Source organism: Hakea prostrata, chromosome 9 (assembly GCF_041222555.1).
Source record: "Hakea prostrata isolate BN-2017 chromosome 9, UWA_Hpros_2, whole genome shotgun sequence".
Classification (NCBI taxonomy): domain Eukaryota; kingdom Viridiplantae; phylum Streptophyta; class Magnoliopsida; order Proteales; family Proteaceae; genus Hakea; species Hakea prostrata.
This window is the reverse complement of record NC_142608.1, coordinates 39,871,605-39,878,894: the sequence shown is the minus strand read 5'-3', so window position 1 is coordinate 39,878,894 and position 7,290 is coordinate 39,871,605.

Below are 7,290 nucleotides of genomic sequence, written 5' to 3'. Positions count from 1 at the left end.
GAGACAAGTTGTCAGGCAGTTTGGCCATCGTCTGGAGAAGAATTGGAGGACCCCTCACCTTGATAAACTTGAGTCTAAGTTTTTAGCTTTAGAGAAAGAAACTGGAAAGAAGATCATATAATTCTTTTGATTGCTTCCGCTGAATTCATATTCATTTTGATCATCTATTCTTTCATTGATTATTCTATTGGAGTATTTGGACTCATATAATCCTTTTATTTAATTATTGAATTTATTCTTGCGCATGATTGTCTTTACTTGCATTTATTATTATTGATAGACTAAAATCGTGGATCTTGTGACGGATCACTCCCACGGGTTGTCGGGCGGGTAATTCGAGACCGGCAGGTGGGGTGTGACAGAAGTGGTATCAGAGCTACGATTTATGAAGTCAATAATAATTAATACAAGTGTAAGTGAGCAATCTGTGTCATAGATCCAGAAGTGACTCAAAAGAACTAGAGTGAATAATAGGAAAATCTTTCGTTAGAAACAAACTAAGAAAGTAAGTGAATTTTCTTTTGCATAATTTACTATAATTCAAGTGAAACATATTCTTACATTATAATTATCAAGAAAGTGCATAAGAGACAATAATATAATGCAACAAGCATAACTATACTTCATTAATAAGAAAAAGCTTTACATAATTCGGAGCGTACTCTACGCTTTACAAAAAGATAGGGAATAAACATGTGTTGAATAAAAACTACAATAAACATATCTAAATCCTAAGTCAGTCTTTACTGAATCAAAAAGGAGAAAAGCCTAAGTCTAACTACTGCTGTGGTGGTGGTGGTGGTGGTGCTAGTCTCATCTGACGGAGAATGTCAAGGCACTCTGCTATCGGGCCCCTCATCTCTGGCTACCCCTTCTCGAACTGGTCCATCCGAGTGAACAGACTCCTAGCCCAAGGTGGTGTGACCTCTGAAGTATCCTGAGTCCCGGATGTACCCCCTACCTCGAACTGAGATGGTGGTGGTGAGTCTGCATGATCTGCATCATCAGCCTCTACATCCATGTCGTCCGGCTCGACTGGCATCTTTGGTGAATTTGGTCCGCCCAACTGAGCAACTAGTCTGTAACCGATCGTACCACCGTGACCGACCGGAATAGCCTCCTCTCCCTCAAAGTCAACCCCGAAGTGCTTGAAGATCCGTGTCAGGAGTCACCCATATCCAAGGTTCGCTCCCCTCAGATGTGTCACTCGATAGATCTTGGCATTATAAATGATGTATGCCAAGTCTATTTGATAGCAAGTGTACACGGAGAAGGTCATCAGGGCTTGTATGAGTGAAATCTCATTATGGTGTCCTGCCTTAGGCAGCACGTTCCGTGCGATGATCCAACATGAGGGATGCAGCTCAGTCACCAACTCTACTTCGCTGCACTCCCCTATGCATATGGTAGAGTAGATGAGAGCTCTCTCCTCCCAGAAGATGACATCATCTAACTCTGCCCCTGGTTCAAACCATCTCCTGTCGTTGTGGATGTATGGAATGTCAAGGATGTGAGCCAGCTCCTCAGTGGTGAAGCATATGTCAGTTGTCTTCACCCGGCTCTCTATTACAAGCTTGGTGTCATGCTCTCCCACTGGCTCTCTGTGGAAGGTCAGGTTTCTATAGAATAACCTGACTAGCTTCGGATAGGCATCCTCGTGCAAGAACAGTGTACCTCTCCAAACCACTACAGCAAACCTATCCTCAATCTGGAACTGCTCTAGATCTGAAGTCACCACCGGTCGTCCAAACTCAATTTGGCGATGACTAAAGTGGCCAAAGTATAGCTCCTGTGCCTCCAGTGTCCTGAAGTAGTCTGGATAGACTGGGTTATGTGCGTCACCCCGACCACGACCTTGGCCGCAATTGGGTACTCTCCTACCTCCGTGGGCAGCCATCTAGTGTGAAAATTTTCTTTTGGGTGAAAAAGAAAGCAAAATGAGAGTTAAGACATGTCCAGTAACTACCTGCAAGTGTAAAAATGCATAGTGAACAATAGATCTATGCCTAGACATGTTTTGGGAAATAAAAGGAATGTTTTGCACCAAAGAAAACCTAGAAATTGAAGCACATTGTAGTTTCTCACTTGCAAACCATAGAAATGAAGGGTTTTGTGAGAAGATTACTTGTGTAGCATGAATAGATCGCGTGGGAAGTAGATCCGAAGCCAACGGAGTCTCTAAAATACTTTCCTTAGCCTAAGCACGAAATCCCCAGAGCCCAAAATCTGATTTGAGAAGCGTAGAAATGAAATGGGACCCAAAACTGAGTATAAAACCCGTTTCTGTTGTGAGACTTGGGGCAGTCGATTGATCCAAGCGATCGGCTTAAGTGACCGGGCCCAGTTTCTGTTGCATAGAAATTTTGATTTTTGGCCCTGTTTTGATTCTTTTGGACTTTGTGCTTAATGTTGCCTCTGTTTATGAGTGTTGGCCTTATTGTGGTGCATGTTTGGTTTAAAGAATCTTTTTCGGACTTGATCTTACAGCATTGCTAATTTTTGGAGTTCTTTTCGCAGAATGGTTCAGTTAAGGAATTACGTTGTATTTAATGGTCAAGAAGGTGAAGTTGGTGGTGAGGATCAGGCTCGTGTTGAGATTCCTACTGGAAGCACGGGAACTAAAATGCCAAGTGTTGAAATTCCTCTTGGTGGAAACCCTACTCCTCCAGATCCACCGCAAGTAGTCTCTATTTAGGATGTGATGAACATTTTGGGAAACATGTTGCATCAACAGCAGAATCAGTTCTGCTATGATGCAAGGTTTTGCGACTACTCAGTAGAATGCCCAAGCAGCTCTTAATCCTCTTGGAGCTGGTACTTTTGCAGCTGGTGCTTTTGTGGACGGTTTTGCCCCTGGACCTCATGCAAGATTAATGAAGCATTTCTTGAAGCTCAAGATCCCTGCTTTCATTGGTATTTCTTCGGATACATTGTTTCCTAATAAGTATATCCGAGAGATGGAAAAAGCTTTTTGCAACCTCCGTTGTAATGACGCTCAGAAGATTTTGTGTGTAGAATAGAGACTGCAGCATGAAGCTGATGTGCGGTGGAATGCTACCAGACCTATTTTGGAAGCTTCGCACCCGGTTTTGACTTGGGAAATTTTCAAGGAAGCCTTTTGCAAGAATTACTTTCCTGAGTCTGTGAGAGATGCTAAGGAAGCTGAATTCATGGCACTCACAGGGACCTAGTACTGTTCTAGAGTACCAAAAGAAGTTTGAAGAGTTGTTCTTGTGAAACCCGGACCTAACCTTAACCCGGATACTCTTTGATCGTAGGTCCGAAGACCCAAAGTAGAAGTGAAAGTCAACTACGGGCCATATTGGTAGAAGATATAGTGTTTGACTCCGAACCTATGGAGATTGAAGATGATGCCCCATACTTGAAGACAATGTTGGATATAGAGAAGAGACTGCACCTTGATGAATAGAAGATTAGTTGATGACCTTAGAGCTTGGTGGGATATGATTTAAAGCCATTTTTCCATGCTAGGTATGTTATAGAATATGTGTTTAAAGTTTTGTTTGATTCCGAGTAGTGGAAGACCCTCAAATCCCTGTCTTTGGCTTTGCTATCAGCCTGAGTCGAGTGCTTGGGTCGACTGGGCCATGCTACCCAGCCAATCGACCTAGAGATGCTGAACTCGAATAGAATCTTCTGTTTTGAGTATCTTGCTATATATACCCCATGACTTCGTGATTTTAGTATCTCTAGCCTCCATAACACTTAGAGAACGAAGGGAAACCATCTCCAAGCCTCCAAGAGTGAAGAAGAAGAGCTAATCTTGCAATCTTGCAAACTCTCTCTCTTGTTCTTCAATTAAAGGTTAGTATTCTATCTTTTATGTTAATGATTTATTCTTTCCATGATCACTCTCATCTCTGAACTGAGATTATGATGAAGATGCTGCAACCTTGTAGTCATATCTTTACAATCTCTTTTCATTCTCTTGTGCTATGATCATCTCATTCATTCTTGACATGATTCTTATGATTTCTTCTTAAACTATGATAATATTCCTATTTTGATTCATTCTAGCATTATAGATGCTTCTCTATGATTATTCATACCTTTGATCTACTGTGTTCTCGTACTAGAATGAGATCTAATCATCTCTAGTTCATCTCTTTCATTCATAGCATGTTTCCAATGAAAACTATGATTTTTACCAAAATAGAAACTATGATTCTAAATTAGGAAGTAATGTTTTAATGGTGGTTTGATGTCTAAATTATGCTTTTTAGTCTTAGACTATTGTGTTAGACATTCTCTCCAAGTTTCGTCGCATTCCGGTTTGTGTGGCATAGGTTTCGGATCAAGATTCTCTTTTTATTTCTGGATTTGCTCTTGGGCAGATTGCCTGGGTCGACTGGAGCACTCAACCCAGCCAATCAACCCGCAAGAACAGAATCTGTTTTCTTAGTCCGATTCAATTCGATTCATGCTTATTCTTTTAGGACTACTTCCTAATGATTGTGTGATGCTATTCTAGGGTTTATTTGCTAACTTTGGATTCATCCTCTTGTCCGTCCGGAATATTCTCGAATCTATTTAAGGTAAGGAAAGTTGTTACCATATTAACATAGATTTGCATAGATTTAATTTCTAATTTGGGAACTACTTAGATTTGCTACTGTTATGTTAGTTTCTATTATGATATGAATGTTGCAAGTACATTAAGATCTTATTTCCTTATTTACTTTATGTACTTGATTATGTATGAATACTTACTCATGTATGTTTTCTTATTTATTTAATCTTGTCTTATTATACTCTCTCATATGATGAGATATCTGTCGTGGATGATATGACTGAATTATGATTGTGATTGTTTATGTATGATTTGGGATTGGGGAATGTCCTTTTGACAGTTATGTCCTTTGACCTCATTGGGAGTAGTATGGGATATTTCCAATGTTGCCCTTTGACACTTTCCCGGATTATTGGTTTTCATACCTAGGACTTGTCTAGCAATGTTTGGCTAGGTCACACCGTTGTTATATTAGACCCGATTCGGAAGGGTATTGAGACCGAACGACCCGTGGTAGCAATGGGGATTCATGGGTGCTCAAGACCGGTGAGTTATATCCGTGAGGGGACATGAATCACATAGTGGGGACCATTTATGGGTAGAGTTGCATATGGATAGACTTGGGCTCATGGGCGTTCAAGACCGGTAACCAACCCGTGAGAGGACATGAGAGCTTCCCGTTTACTATATGTGGATGACCTATAGGGTTGATGAATCCGTATTTGAGAGAGTCGGATACGCTGACTCTAGTGTGAAGGATACTGGAAAGGATCCCGAGAGGGGAGGAATAGACGTATCTTGATCTGAGTTGATGTAACTAATTAGAAGACTTGCATTGGGCTAGGCTTTACCCTGACATGCGCCAATACTTAGACCAAACGGTGATGTGAGAGAGAGGTGACTTAACCCCTAGCCATGGATTGTCCGAGATGGATGAAGGACCCTTTGCCAATCGATGACGTGTGATTGAGACCTACCCAAAGAAGTATGGTGCTATGACTTAAAGCATGTCTGCCTATAGAGACCAACATACATAGAGTTAGACTCATACATGCATTGTTGTCTCATATCATATTACTTTATGCTTTGTTGTGATACTATGTTATTTATGCTATTATGGAATAACTTGCCTTGCTGAGTTTCTTTTGAAACTCACTCCTTTTGTACAATATCTTTGTTAGACTCTTCTACAGGTTTTGATGGCTATGAAGCGCAATATGAGGAAGCGCAAGATGAAGAAGCATACCATACGCAAAGTGTTGGCGACTACGAAGATTACCTTGAGGATCCCTCGAGTGGTCTCTCTTGTTACCAGGATTAGCCCTACTGTGGAGGGGGAGCGTCTGAGCGTAATCGATGAAGTCTATGTTTATGAGGACATCCTTTATGAAGTAGAAAAGACTCTAGTTTAGTTAGATTATATCTTTCTTTCTTGTCTTTAGAATCAGTTGTAATCCCATTTGATTTTTGAACTACATTCCGCTGTACTCGTGGAGTGAGATTCCACCTCACTCTACTTTTGATTTATATATCTATTGGTATCTTTTTCGCACTCTGATGATTATCTCGTTACTTTACTTTGATTCATTTGAATAATATTGTTAACATTGATTTAGTCTTGTTCTTGATTATATTGTTGTGAATGTGGGAGGTTGATTTTACTAACTACTGGATCTTGTGGACTGTGGATCACACACTCGGGTATGCCAGATAGGGTACCGGCTGGGTGGATGTGACAGATTGGTAGCAGAGCCCACAGTTCCAAGTGAAATCCTAACCACAGAAACAATGATAGAACATTCCTGAGTCATAAATCCAAAAGTGACTCAAGTATTCTTAGAATTGAATAATAGAACACTTGAATTAGAAACTTAAAAGTGAAGAATAATATACTCTGAATAATACACAATAAGTATGATTTAACAACATCACATAATGCAATAAAAGAGAATACATAATACACAATAAGACGGTGAAACAAAAGTGAACTTCATTAACTCTAGGAAAGTTCTACAACAAGTTACATTTAAGAAACATAAAAGGAAATCCTAGTACAATCTATCTAAGACTACTGTCTATGCTCTCTCAGTACTCTAACATCCTCTACAACCTGAGTCAACTGTGACTCCATCCTCTCCTGTCTCGCCTCTATCCTCCCTAACATGGAAGTCATAGAGCGCATCTGTGCACACAGCTCTGCAGTCTCTGGAACTGTTAGTGAAGGGCCTCCGGTCTCAAAGTGTGATGATGTGGGAATATCCTGATGACCCTGATCTGCCTCACACATCTCAATGTCATCTCCTGCCTGGTTATCTGTATCTGGACCCACATCATGATCACCACCATCTGACTCATCATCATCCTCTTCAATCTCAAGACCATCCTCATCATCTGATCTCTCGGTCTGAGTAATCTGCATCTGCCGAATAGTCTTGGTCCCGATGGCATAGCCAAGCAATCGGTGTCTACATCGGTGTATCTTCCAACCTCACGCCGAAATGCCGGAAGATAAGTGTGAGTAGACGACCGAAGCAAAGGTTCCGTACGCCCGGTGACGTCACGACCTCTAGCATGATGTTCTGGATGATGAAGGAAAGATCAATCTCGAAACCCTGGTATATGCGGTAAATCAATAGAGCATCCATCACTGATACTCTCTCGTGATGCCCCGCCTTTGGGATGATGTTGCGGCCCACAATGCGACCGATGATTCTAGTCGAATCTGTCATCTGTGCACTAGTCCGTGGTGTATAGCATCT